The sequence below is a fragment of the Mustela lutreola genome, chromosome 2, assembly GCF_030435805.1.
Source record: "Mustela lutreola isolate mMusLut2 chromosome 2, mMusLut2.pri, whole genome shotgun sequence".
In the NCBI taxonomy this organism is placed as follows: Eukaryota; Metazoa; Chordata; class Mammalia; order Carnivora; family Mustelidae; genus Mustela; species Mustela lutreola.
In genome coordinates, this window is record NC_081291.1 from 116,247,280 (window position 1) to 116,262,210 (window position 14,931).

General features: G+C 39.9%; 1 long non-coding RNA gene across 1 annotated transcript in view; it reads right to left on the reverse strand.

The window, feature by feature from the left end:
* Window positions 1-269, reverse strand: part of LOC131824770 (uncharacterized) — a 52,668-nt gene extending 52,399 nt beyond the window's left edge. The window contains exon 1 of the long non-coding RNA XR_009350978.1: window positions 20-269. This is a non-coding gene — a long non-coding RNA (uncharacterized LOC131824770). The remainder of the gene's footprint in view (window positions 1-19) is intronic.
* Between the last annotated feature and the right edge of the window lie 14,662 nt (window positions 270-14,931).

A 14,931-nucleotide genomic window follows, 5' to 3' on the forward strand; every position in this document is an offset into this window, starting at 1 on the left:
GACTCCACGAACAACCCACCTTAAATCCCCTGATACAGAAAGAAAATCTGATGAAAGAATCATGCACAATTCTTGGATTTCCTGGCCAGAAGGGATGGGGAGAAAGTGGTCCCACTCAGCTCTCAGCATCTTCTGTGTGGCCAGTGGAGGTGGAAGGGTAGCTAGAGACATTCTTCTCACCAATGCCCCATCTTCTTCTGACAGACAGGTAACTGGAGGTTCCACTAGATGACTTAGTTTTGTGTTTTGTTTTGCTTTCTTCTGAAGATTTGGCTATTTACAGAAACGTAAGATCAGGTTTATGGAGAAATATGAGAAACAACAGTCTTGGTGTCCTAGTTGGTAGGATATAAGGGGTACTCAAACCACTGCTGCCCAGGACCTAGTTTGGCCTCTACTTGTTCAGTGGTCCCACCTGTCAAGGGGCTGTCTTCATGTGTGGGTGGAAGAGTCACAGCCCACTACACTATAGTATGTTTGCTTCTTGCTGGAAGCTAGAATGGACAGAAACCTAACTGTGTGCTCTCAGCTCTTGGAGGGCCTCAAAGATTATGAATGGGCCAGACACTCCAGATTACCTGAAAGACTGTGACCCTAGATTCCAGCTTTAAACTCCATGATATATAGTCACAGCAACTTTCAGATTCCTACTGATCCCCAGGTCACATCCAGTCCTATCTTCCCAGAATCCCTGCTCTGCCCAGTCCTTGAAGATACCCCTCTACTCGTACTCAGAAACCAACTCCACTGACCCTAAACAGTGAGTCTAAGTATTATATGAGTGAGGTACGAGATTCCTGGTGATACCAATTCCACCACATGGTCTCTTGTGAAGGGCAGAGGCTGGAGGACAGCCTAGGGAGCTGGACTCCTGCCCTAAGCCCTTTGCTATCTCTAGGAATTCTGAAAGGAACATTTCTGAAAGTAACAGTCTCTCCAGGGTCAACAAGGCCCTACATGTCAAAGCATCAGAAATACAAAAAATAAAAAGGCATGACTAATATATACCAGGGGCCAGGGCTCAGAATTCTTCTTAAACGTGTACTTATTTATTGACATGTCCTTTTCTTCTGATAGTCTATTAGAAAAAAATTTTTTATTATAATTAATGTGTCTTAATATCTTCACTACACAGCACAGTGCATTCTTGCTCTGTCAAATAAATAAATAAAATCTTTAAAAAAAAGATAGATGAAGTTAAGTCAAAACCCTAAGGTCCTGAATTTGAAGTTTCACTATAAACTCATGATGTGTTTTATCATTTAAAAAAAAATATTTCCTAGCTATATCCATTGAAAAGGCCTAGAAACAAGGCCCAATCAAGGACCAGTGAGCACCCTACTGAGACTGTGGTATCCAAAATCTATTTCACACTCAAAGAAACCAGAGCTCTTTGGAGATATGATTGATTCCATACCTGGGACAGGGATATGTCAATTTAGCCTGAAATATGTCAGAAAACAAGAAAGCCCCATTAAAGCTGAGTGAGGGTTTGTTAAAATGACCCAAAACCCAATTTTAAGAGACATTTACTGCCCCAAAATGGGACAATTGCTTGGTGGCCAAAAAAATGTCCATAAGAATAATAAATGGAGAGGGTGTGTGGATGGCTCAGTCAGTAGAGCATGTGACTCTTAATCTCAGGATTGTGAGTTCAAGCCCCATGTTGGCTTACTTAAAAAAATAATTAAGTGGAATTATTTGAAATACTTCAAACATGTTCATGAATTCATAATGGTCCTTAAACAAACAACAACAAAACTTGTTAGTCACTTTTGGAAGATGCTAAGGAGCCAAATCATTTTTTTGAAATCTTGTCAAAAGATTTTTCTTATACAAATTGTACCAGAGAGTAAACAAATAGTTGAAGTTTCTCTTTACATAAATATTCCAGATAATAAGTGAAGAATGATATAACATTGCCATTTTGCAAACAATAATGAAATCGTGGGTCTTGCTATTGATCACCAGTGATTGTTAGCATCACATAAAGAAAGACAACCAGGGGCACCTGGGTGGCTCAGTGGTTAAGCATCCAACTCTAGATCTCAGCTCAGGTCGTGTTTGATCTCAGGGTCGTGAGTTCAAGCCCTGCACTGGGCACCATGCTGCGCACGAAGCCTACTTAAAATAAAATAATAATAACAATAACAATAAATTAAAAAAGAAAAACAACCAGACATTATATACCTCCCAATAGAAATATACACCTGCTGTTTACATCTTGTCCTCTACCCCGGAAACTGAACCTCAATCAGATGCAGCCTCCAGATCTAACTACCAATCTAAAGGAAATAGATTGAACAGAGGAACATGGTGAGCAACTATAGGGACACAATCAGCAAACAAAATCCCAAATCCAGACTATGGGAAACTCTGTCAGATAAATGAATTACTAGAAAAAAAGAAAAGAAATAGAGGAGAGCTATCAGCTACAGTTCATTCAGGAAAGCAGAACAATTTGGGGGTGATATAAAGGATTATATGACTTAGAGCCAACATACTTGGGAGAGCTAGTTGGGTAAGCAGTCTGTGTAAGTCAGTTGCACCTGCATTGGGCACTGGGCTTGAAGTCAAGGAGGCTGACGGGGAGAGCAAGAGCAAGCTGGGTCCCTAACGATCTCTCACTGGAACACATGTTGGTCTCTCACTAACTCTGAGCCTCCAACTTTGATGATGTGGGTGAGCCACAGAAAAACTACTGCAGTGTTTTTGTTGTTGTTGTTTGTTTTGGGGTTTTGGAGTTTTGGGGGAGGGAAAGGGAGAGAAAAATCTTAAGCAGACTCCATGCCTAGTGCAGAACCCAACTCAGGGCTTTATCTCATCACCCTGAGATCATGACTGGAGCTGAAACTAAGAGTCTGACCCTTAATCCTCTGAGCCACCCAGGCACCCCAAACTAGTACAGCTCTTAATAGCACTGTGCATAAAGCTGGTCCATTAACCATATGTCTATCAGTTAAACTTGAACTTGCCTCTATTTTTCACTTCATCATTTTTTACTCTTAAATAATTTTAAAGCATTTTGTACCAGTTAAAATGTTACAATCAGTTAAAATGTTACAAATTCAAAATATGTTGCGTTAATAATGCCTTCTCTGAAAAACACAAAGTTCTTATCTAAAATCCATTATAAAGTATCAATAACTTTGCCAACAGCAAATAAAATTATTAGCTGCAATTGTAGAACATTAACCCTTCCATTATGACATTCAAATTGATCATCATATACCAGGTAACAAAAGATCAAATGACCCAGTCCTCACCAGCTCATGTATTCCTCACACTCCTCTCTCTACCACCCTTCATTGCAATTGGTGCAATATGCAGTTTTTGCTAAACACCCTCGATGAAACTCTGGTGTTTGGGGCACCTGGGTGGCTCAGTGGGTTAAAGCCTCTGCCTTCAGCTCAGGTCATGATCCCAGGGTCCTGGGATTGAGCCCCGCATCAGGCTCTCTGCTCAGCAAGGAGCCTGCTTCTTCCTCTCTCTCTGCCTGTGTCTTTGCCTACTTGTGATCTCTGTCTGTCAAACAAATAAATAAAAATCTTTAAAAAAAGAAACTCTGGTGTTTTCTATTCCATTATATTCTAGTGTGTTATATTTCATTTAAAAGTAAAAAGCTGGCTAAGAGGTACTAACTTGATTTCATGGCCTACTAATGAATTGTGCCCTAAACTGGATTATGTCTACAATATTAAAATTCTCCTTTTATTAACATTTAAATTCCCTGAGGTCTTTTGAGTCTCTGTATCTTTATTTTTATATTCCATATATGTGCTTTTTGCTTTCCAAAGTTTTTACTGTGATTTTTAAAAAAAAATTATTTTGAAGAATCATTTATTTATTTCAGAGACACACAGAGAGAGAGAGAGAGAAAACACACATGGGCAAGCATGGGGAGGGGCAGAGGGAGAGAAAAACTTTGGCAGACTCCTCACTGAGCTCCATGCGGGGCTCAATCCCATGACTCTGAGATCATGACCTGAGCCAAAACCAAGACTCAGATGCTCAAATGACTGCGCCACCCAGGCGCCCTAGTTCTTACTATGATCTTTACAGTTCAGGGATATGATGGAAATTCTGAGTGTGGGTGATTTTGTAGATCATGCCATGGTTTGTTTTGCCTTCGAAGAGAAAAGTCAACCTTGCTAAGCAAAAACTCAGTTCTGTTCAATTTCCTCTTATCCAACATCTCAGGGACTGGTCTTAAAGTCCCTCTTATCACTGGGTCTCTAAAACTTAATTCTCATCTTCTGTTTGCAACTCACACAAGTCTACCTTTGGAGGTGGCTTCACGGGTTAAGCATCTGCCTTCAGCTCAGGTCATGAACCCAGGGTCCTGGGACTGAGTCCGCTTTGGGCTCCCTGCTCAGCAGGGAGTGTGCTTCTTCCTTTCCCCCTGCTCGTGCTCTCTGTCTCTCTCAAATAAGTAAAATCCCATTTTTATTTATTTTATTTTTTATTAGCATATAATGTGTTATTTGTTTCAGGGGTACAGGTCTGTGATTCATCAGTCTTACACAATTCACAGCACTCACCATAGCACATAACCTCCCCAGTGTCCATCACTCAGCCACCCTATCCCTTCCAACCTCCTCCACTCCAGAAATCCTCAATTCATTTCCTGAGATTAAGAGTCTCTTATGGTTTGTCTCTCTCTCTGGTTTCATCTTGTTTCATTTTTCCCTCCCTTCCCTTATGATCCTCTGTCTTGTTTCTCAAACTCCTTTTATCAGTGAGATCATAATGATATTTGTCTTTCTCTGAATGACTCATTTTGCTTCACGTAATACCCTTTAGTTCCATCCACATCATTGCAAATGGCAAGATTTCATTTCTTTTGATGGCTGCATAGTATTCCATTATATGTATGTATGTGTGTGTGTGTGTATATATATATATATATATATATGTGGTATGTGTGTGTATGTGTGTGTGTGTGTGTATATATATACATACATATATATGTATATATACACACACACACACACCCCTCTTCTTTATCCAGTATTTGTTAATGGACATCTAGGTTCTTTCAATAGTTTGGCTACTGCAGACATTGCTGCTATGAATATTTGGGTGCACATGCCCCTTCAGATCACTACATTTGTATCTTTAGGGTAAATAACCAGTAGTGTGATTGCTGGGTCATAGAGTAGCTCCAGTTTCGACTTTTTGAGGAACTTCCATGCTGTTTTCCAGAGTGGCTGCCCCAGCGTGCATTCAGTGTAGGAGGGTTCCCCTTTCTCTGCATCCTCACCAGTTTCCTGACTTGTTGATTTTAGCCATCCTGACTGGTGTGAGGTGATATCTCATTGCGGTTTTGATTAGTTCAAATAAGTAAAATCTTAAAAAAAAAATAAGTCTACTTTTGTAAAATTTAAACACCGAACAAAGAGGAATCTTGAAAAGGAATGAATGGGTAGTTTTTCTGAGTATTCCAGTGCTACATGACAAATCACCCCAAACCTGATGGAGTAAAACTACAATCATTTTATTATGCTATGGATTCTGTGGGTCAGTAATTCAGGGAGAGGACAGTAGAATGGGCTTCTCTCTTCTCCACATCTCTGGTGCCTCATCAAGACCAGACTCATGTGGCTGAAAAATGGATCATCTGGAAGTTTCTTCACTCCTATGTCTGGGGCCTGGCTGGGACGACTTGAGGCTGGGCTCTGTGGTGTCTGTCAACTGGAGTATCATACTGTAGCCCCTCCATAGAGCATGGATTTGTTTTATACCTTTGTGTATAAATGCCCTGAGATTTACGTTTCTAGGTTGTTGTTTCTTGTCCATCACTTAATTGTTCAGTGATATCTATTCAGATTTTGATGACTTTTCTTGATGTCTTTGGTTCATTTATTCATCCCCAAATATTACAGACCTACTTGTTTCAGGTGTGATGCTGAGTACACAGTTACAGAGCTCAGACACAGCTCTCACTTCAGGCAGGAATGCATTTTAGTGAAGGAATAGAGACTCTGATATTAGGCAAACTGTAACTAGAATCATAGCTCTATCATTTACTAGTTGGAACCTTACCTAAAAAATTACATAGGTCCTTGTCTTCTTTTTCCTCCCAAGGATGGCAATACTACTCACTCAACTAAGATAGATCCTAGAACTTGGTGGAAACCTACTGTGTTTATTCCCTTTAAAAACAAAAACTCAGGGGCGCCTGGGTGGCTCAGTGGGTTAAGCCGCTGCCTTCGGCTCAGGTCATGATCTCAGGGTCCTGGGATCGAGTCCCGCATCGGGCTCTCTGCTTAGCAGGGAGCCTGCTTCCCTCTCTCTCTCTCTGCCTGCCTCTCCATCTACTTGTGATTTCTCTCTGTCAAATAAATAAATAAAATCTTTAAAAAAAAAAAAAAAAAAAAAAAAAAGCCAGCATTTAAAAAAAAAAAAAAAAAAAAAAAAAACTCAGTGGAAAATTAATAATTACATCAACACATTCAAAACAGTGTGAAAGGGTTAATATAAAGGTGTATATAGGGGTGCCTGAGTGGCTCAGTCAGTTAAGCAACTGCCTTCGGCTCAGGTCATGATCCCCGAGCTCTGGGATTGAGTCCCACATCGGACACCTGCTCAGTGGGGAGTCTGCTTCTCCCTCTCCCACTCCCCCTGCTTGTGCTCGCTCTCTCTGTCTCACATAAATACTAAATAAATAAACCTTTAAAACAAAATAAAGGTATATTTATAAGATTCTTTGTGAACAGAGAAGTGCCACCTAGCCTAGGCTGGCATCTTGAAAAATTTCCCATAGGACAGTAATTCCCATTTTGGGGTGGGTAGGAGGAAGGAGTATAAAAGCTGATGGGGAATCTTTGCACTGAAGGACAAAGGCTAAAAAAACAAATGTGTTCAATATTATAACATTACTTTACACATGAGGAAGTGAAAAAGTATTGTTCTGATGATGCAAACTATAGGAAAGTAAATACAGAATCACTCCAGATGGTAGAAATATTCAAATATAGAGGATATATTCTGTATATCAGCAATTCTCAAAAAGCTATAATCAGAATCTTTAGGGAAGGTTGGTATGAAATGAAGACAGACATACATCACTTTAAGGGTATGGTTTTTTTTTAAAAGATTAAGAAACTTCAGGGCTCCTCTCCCAGGTGGGTCCGTTGTTAAGTGTCTGTCTTCAGCTCAAGTCATGATCCCAGGGCCCGCTCACGCACTCTCTGTCTGAAATAAATAACTCCTAAAAAAAAAATTGAAAAGATTAAGAACTTCACTAAAAAACTCAATGACTAAGCTTAAATAATGAGTAGGAATTGGCTAGGTGGAAAAGAGAGAAAAAGAAAATTCAGCGTAGTAGGAGCAGCACTTAGAACAGCTCTGGGGTATGACAGAGCTGGGCTAGTTGAAGGACTACAGGTGGTTTTACACGGCTGTGAGGGAGGGAGGGAGGAGCATGGAAAGGTTGGCAGGGGCCAAATCTTAAATCACTTGTATGCTCTACTGAGGGAATACTGAAGGCAGCTGGGGGTTGCTGAAGGATTTGGAGGAAGAAAGTGACAAAGGCAGATTTGTTTTTCTAGTAGTACCCATAAATTTCCTTCCACTGTCATGATTTCTTCTTTAAGATTTCAGAAAGTAGTTAAGTGCGAGTTTACTGACCCTGGCTGGATTCCTAATGGGTAACTGCTTCTGCCATGGTAGATGCCCTATTTTTTGTGCTTTCTCTGTCAGACACTTTGAATCCTTATTGATTGCACCGGTGGACCCAGATAGTTGTTCTACTATTTTGAAGCAGATCTTACTCAACTGTTACCTTTGATCTGTCACTATTTGGGCTTTGGTGAGTCTATCTAGGAAGCTTCCAGGTCTGTTTACTGGGAGGTCATAGGAGGAAGTGAAAAAACACATTAGGCTGGTAGTTCAAGTACTTGATTCCATACTTTGCTCTGCATGACTTTGAGCAAGTCACAACCTCTCTGAGCTATAGTTACTTCACCTGAACCATGGAACTAATAATAATCGCCATGTAAAATTGTTGAGGGACTTGAGAAAATGTTCTTTAAGTGCCTGAATCAGAATAGGTGTTCCATGACAGTAATCTTGGCAGATGTTGTCTGGGCTCCACCTGGATGCCCTCAGCATGCCTACAGGCCTTCTCTGGCCCCAGAAGTGTGACCAATCCTTGCTTGGGGTAGACTGGAAATGCTAAGGGCTGATGCAGCCCTTTCAACCAGTGATCTTTGGAACTTGCTAGATTAAGACTCCTTCTTTCTTGTCCTCTGAGTGAGACAAACTAAAGCCCATTTTCCATATTCTCCAAGAGGTCCCCAGTGGATTGTGACTCAATAGTCTCCAGGGTACTTTCTCATTCAAGTGCCTTGTATTGGCTTCTTTCCCTTCCCAGCCTCACTTCTCCATGCCCGACCAGTGATCACCTCCCAAATAAATTATTTGCACTCAAGTCCTTGTCCCATGGTTAGCTTCTGGGGAACCCAGCTGAAGACAGTGACTACTGTTCATGCATTCAATAGTTATTTAGTACAGACAATGTAGCAGGCATTTTTTATTATTATTATTGCTCCATCTTCTATAAAACTCTACACTTGGGATTTCTGGTTTCTTGCATTTTAAATATTCTATTATTAAAAAATTAAAGGAAGAATGTAAAGAAAATCCTTTCCCATAATCTCAGCAGCTTAATACAAAAACTACTTTTCCATCTTCCTATTTCCTTCTTTTCTTTATTTACATTACACATATTTCTCAGTGGCAACAATAGGTACAAGCCAGTATTCCATGTTTTATTTTTCTCCTTAGTTTCCTACCATACTCATTTTCCCTAGCCTTTAAAATCAGCATTTAAGGGCTGTGCTATATTCTATTACCCTATTGTAGGAGACTGTGATGGTTAATTTTATGTGTCAGCCTGACTGAGCCATGGAGTTCCCAGATAATATTTGGTCAAACATTATTCTCAGTGTTAAAGTGCTTAGATGAGATTAACATTTCAGTTAGTAGACTAAGTAAAGCAGATTGCTCTTTCCAGTGTAGGTTGGCTTCATCTAATCTGTTAAGGGTCTGCATGGGTCTCCCATGTAAAGAAATTCCTTCTGTTCAGCCTGCCTTTGAAATAGGACATCAGCTTTTTATTTCCTCAGACTCAAACTGAAATATCAGCTCTTCCTGGGTCTCCAGCTTGTTAAGTCACTCTGCAGATCTTGGGGCTTGTCCACCTCCATAACTGCATGAGCCAATTCCTTATAATAAATCTTTTTATATACACATACACACTACTTGTTGTTTCTCTAGAGAATCCTAATACAGATGTGAAGGTTGGTATATATACATATATATACATATATATATATATATATATATATATATATATTTCCATTATGGCTAGCACTGCACATAAAGTCTTTATGCTTGTTTTGAATTTTATTTATTTATTTAATTTTTTTAGATAGTTGGGGGAGGGGCAGAGGGACAGAATTTTAAGCAGACTCCACGCATAGGTCAGAGCCTGACACAGAGCTCGTTCTCACAACCCTGAGATCATAACCTGAGCTGAAATCAAGAGTCAGACACTTAACCCACTGAGCCATCCAGACACCCTGATTCTATTTATTTTAAATGGACAAAACATGAGCATTATACAAACTTAAAAGAGTTTCTTTCCTCCACAACAAAGTTCACTACTACAAGTTTCTTTTTTTTTTTTTTAAGATTTTATTTATTTATTTGACACGAGAGAGAGAGATCACAAGTAGGCAGAGAGGCAGGCAGAGATAGAGAGGGAAGCAAGCTCCCTGCTGAGCAGAGAGCCTGATGCAGGGCTCGATCCAAAGACCCTGGGATCGTGACCTGAGCCGAAGGCAGAGGCTTTAACCGAGCAAGCCACCCAGGCGCCCCACTACTACAAGTTTCTTGTACCTCATTCAAGAAGTAGACTATGGGTGTATCGCACAACTGATGGCATGCTACACATACAGTTCTGTGCTTTTACCATTCATTGACATGATTTGGTCATCTTTTTTTTTTTTTTTAAGATTTATTTATTTATTTGACAGAGAGAGATTACAAGTAGGCAGAGAGGCAGGCAGAGAGAGAGAGGAGGAAGCAGGCTCCCTGCTGAGCAGAGAGCCCAATGCGGGACTCGATCCCAGGACCCTGAGATCATGACCTGAGCCAAAGGCAGCGGCTTAACCCACTGAGCCACCCAGGTGCCCTGATTTGGTCATCTTATATGCCAACCTGCACTGCCTCAGTGCTTCTGAGAGGCTTGTTCCCTCAGCAACCCTGGCTGCTATTTTTGTAACACCACCTCCCCAGCATAGTGGCTCTCTCTTAGGCAGATAAATCACTAATTCAACTCTACTAATTCTAAAATTCTCTACTAATTCATGTAGTCACTCAACAAATGTTCACTGAATATTTGCCAAGAGTTTAGCACTGTGCCAAGCAATGGCGCAGAATGGTGAGCAGAACAGGCCACAGCCTTGCCCTCATGAAGCTTGGTGTAAGGATACAGAAGCCCTGAGCCAGAGATTTCAGAGAAACCAGGAGAGTGAAGTGATGAAGGATGTTTGGGGTGCAACAGAAGACACAAGAGGGAGGACCTGGCCCAGAAGGGCTTTCTGAAGAAAGTGTCACCTTACCGAGACCTGAAGAATGAAGAGTAAGCTAGGGGATAGGACTGTGGGAAAAGTGTCCTTGGGAGGAGAGAGAGCAGAGGGAAGAAGAGACAGCATAAAATGAAGAAAGCTTAGTGGGCTGGAGAGATGAAGCCAGCAAGGTCAGCAGGGGCTGGAACATGGAAGCCTCATGCACTCTTTCCTGGAGGCACTGAAGGCTCTGCTTTTTGTTAATTCCTTCAGTTTTATGGGTTTTGTCTTTTAAATATTTTAACATTTCAATATGTATAATCTACTGACTTTTGCACTACATTCTCTGCATTACTGTTCAGTGCTTGTTCTGGGGTTTATATTGGCATCCTTCACATCCGCAGCCTAAGTTAGCATTTATATTGTATCACTTTATGTAAAAGGTAGAACCTTAAAACCATGTGGGTCCATTTGCCACCCACACCCACTCACCTTTATGAAACACATATCATATGTATTATTTCTGTGTACCTTATAAATCCCACAAGAAACTGAAATTTTGTCTTAAACAGTCTTACTTCTTAAAAATTAAAAGAACGTAATCTTCTATCTGCATGTTTACCATTCCTATGCTAATGGTCTTCATTCCTTCCTAAAGATGAGTTTCCATCTTAGTATCATTTCCATTTAGCCTGAAAACTCCATTTAGCATTTCTTATGCTATAACCCCAGTAAAAAAAAATTACCTTAATTTTAATGTGGAAAAGTCATCTTTTTGTTTGCGTTATTGAAGGATATTTTTGCTGGGAATATAATTCTGGGTTGACAACATTTTCTAGCATTTAAAAAGTGTTACTGTTACTATGAACAACAATACATCAACAAGTTGGATAACCTAGAAGAATGGATAAATTCCTCAACACATACAATACTCCAAAACTGAATCAGAAAGAAAATAGAAAATCTGAACAGACCAAATGCTAGTAATGAAACTGAGTCAGTAATCAACATATTCCCAACAAACATCCAGGACCAGTTGGATTTACAAATTAATTCTACCAAACATTTAAAGAGCCAATATCTATTCTCCTCAAAAAGTTCCAAAAAATAGAAGATGAAGGAAAGCTCTCGAATATGTTCTATAAAGCTACCAATACCCTGATACAAAACCATAAAAAGACACTACAAAAAAAGGACACTAGAGGCCAATATCCCAGATGAACATACATGTAAACATCCTCCACAAAATATCAGCAAATCAAATCCTACAGTACATTAAAAGGGTCATTCACCACAAAGAATTGGGATTTATCCCTGGGGTGCAAGGATGGTTCAACATTCACAAATATGTGATACCCCACATTAACAAAATGAAAGCTTCAAATGACATGATCACCTCAATAGATGCAGAAAAAGCATTTGACAAAATCCAACATCCATTTATTTATTTTTTTTTAAAAAAGATTTTATTTGTTTATTTGACAGAGAGAGAGATCACAAGTAGGCAGACAGGCAGGCAGAAAGAGAGAGGGGGAAGCAGGCTCCCCACTGAGCACAGAGGCCAATGCGGGGCTCAATCCCAGGACCTGGAGATCATGACCTGAGCTGAAGGCAAAGGCTTAACCCACTAAGCCACCCAGGTGCCCCTCCAACATCCATTTATGATAAAACTTCTCAACAAAGTGAGTAGAGAGGGAACATGCCTCACCAAAATGAAGGCCATATATGATAACCCCATAGCTAACCATTACACTCAATAGTGGGAAAGTGAAAGTTCTTGGGGCGCCTGGGTGGCTCAGTCATTAGGCATCTGCCTTTGGCTCAGGTCATGATTCCAGTGTCCTGGAACTGAGCTCCACACCTGGCTCCTTGCTTGTCAGGAAGTCTGCTTCTCCCTCTCCCACTCCTTGTGTTCCTTCTCTCGCTATGTCTTTCTCTGTCAAAGTTCTTTCTGTAGGATGAGGAACAAGACAGGATGCCAACTTGCACCACTTTCAATCAACATAGTACTGGAAGTCCTACCCAGAGCAATTAAGGAAGAAATTAGATAATAAAAGCCATCCAAATTGGTAAAGAAGAGGTAAAACTGTCTATATTTGCAGAACACATAATACTATATATAGAAAACCCTAAAGAAAAACAGTATGGAGTTTCCTCAAAAGGTTGAAAACAGAGCTATCCTATGACTCAGCAATTGCACTACTGGGTATTTACCCTAAAGTCACAAATGTAGTGATCCGAAGGGGCACATGCACCTGAATGTTTACAGCAGCAGTGTCCACAATAGCCAAACCATGGAAAGAACCTAGATGTCCATCAACAGATGAATGGATAAAGGAGATGTGAGATATATATAGATATAGATATAGATATATATAGATATAATGGAATACTATGTAGCCATTAAAAAAACCAAATATTGCCATTTGCAACAATGTGGATGGAACTAGAGGGTTTTATGCTAAGTGAAATAAGTCAATGAGAGAAAGACAATTATCATATGATCTCTCTGATATGAAGAATTTGAGAGGCAGTGCAGGAGGTAGTGGGGGATAGGGAGGGAAAAAATGAAACAAGATGGGATTGGGAGGGAGACAAACCATTAGAGACTCTTAATATCATGAAACAAACTGAAGGTTGCTGGGGGGTTGGGGGGGGAGGGATAGGGTGGCTGGGTTATGGACATTGGAGAGGATATGTGCTATGGTGAGTGCTGTGAATTGTGTAAGACTGATGATTCACAGACCTGTACCCCTGAAGCAAATAATACATTATATGTTAATTTTAAAAAAGAAAAGAAAACCCTAAAGAGTCCACCAAGAAACTGTGAGAACCAGTAAGTAGATTCAGCAAATCTGCAGAATATAAAATCAATACACAAAAATCTCTTGCTTTTCTATCAGAAAGAGAATTTTTAAAATACTAATTACAGTTGGAGCAAAAAGAACATACTTAGAAATAAGTGTAATGAAGGACGTGAAACACTGAATATATATATTGAAGAATTCTGAAAACTATAAGACAATGAGGAAAGAAACTGAAGAAGACACAAACGAGAATATATTACATGTTCATGGATTACAAGAATATTGTTAAAATATACATAGTATCCAAAGCAATCTACAGATTCATGTAATCCCTATCAAAATTCCAAACATATTTTTCATTAAAATAGAACAAACAATCCTAAAGCTTACACAGAACAACAAAAGGCCCAGAATAGCCAGGGCAATCTTGAGAAAGAAAAACAAAATTGGAGGCATCACATTACAATTTCAAATTATATTACAACTTTATAGTAATCAAAACAGTATGGTACTGGGATAAAAACAGACACATATATCAGTGCAACAGAACAGAGACTCAGAAATAGACCTACTCACATATGGTCAATTAATTTATCACAAAGGCACTAAAAATATACAATGGGAAAAGGATAGCCTCTTCAAAAAGTGGTACTGGAAAAACTGGACAACCACATGCAAAACAATGAAACTGAATCCCATCTTATATCGTATTCAAAAGTCAACTAAAATGAATTAAGTAATTGCACATAGGATCTGAAAACATAAAACTAGGAGAAAATACAGGGATAAGCTTCAGACAATAGTCTTGGCAATTTTTAAAACTTAATACCGAGGGCGCCTGGGTGGCTCAGTGGGTTAAGCCGCTGCCTTCGGCTCAGGTCATGATCTCAGAGTCCTGGGATCGAGTCCCGCATCGGGCTCTCTGCTCATTGGAGAGCCTGCTTCCCTCTCTCTCTCTCTGCCTGCCTCTCCATCTACTTGTGATTTCTCTCTGTCAAATAAATAAATAAAATCTTTAAAAAAACAAAACAAAACAAAACAAAACAAAAAAAAACTTAATACTGAAAGCAAAGGCCACAAAAACAAAATATAGACAAGTGGGACCATATCAAACTAAAAAGGGGAGCCTGGATGGTTTAGGCGGTTAAGCATCCAACTCTTGATTTCAGCTCCAGTCATGACCTCAGGGGCATGGAACCAAGCCCCTACCAGGCTCTGCACTCAGCAGGGAGTCCACTTATTTTCCTCCCCTTCTCCCTCTGCCGTCCCCCTGCTTGGAAACTCTCGAACACGTGCTCTCTCTTTCTAAAATAAATAAATTTTTTAAAAGCTTCTGCATAGAAGAAAAAAGAATCTGGGGTCCCTGGGTGGCTCAGGTGGTTGAACATCTGACTCTTGATCTCAGCTCAGGTCTTGATCTCAGGGTCATGAGTTCAGGCCCCATGTTGCGTTCCACACTGGGCATGGATTCTACTTAAAAAAAGAAAAAAAAAATCCATCCAACAAAATGAGAGGCAACTTACATCAGAGAAAATACTTGCAAACCA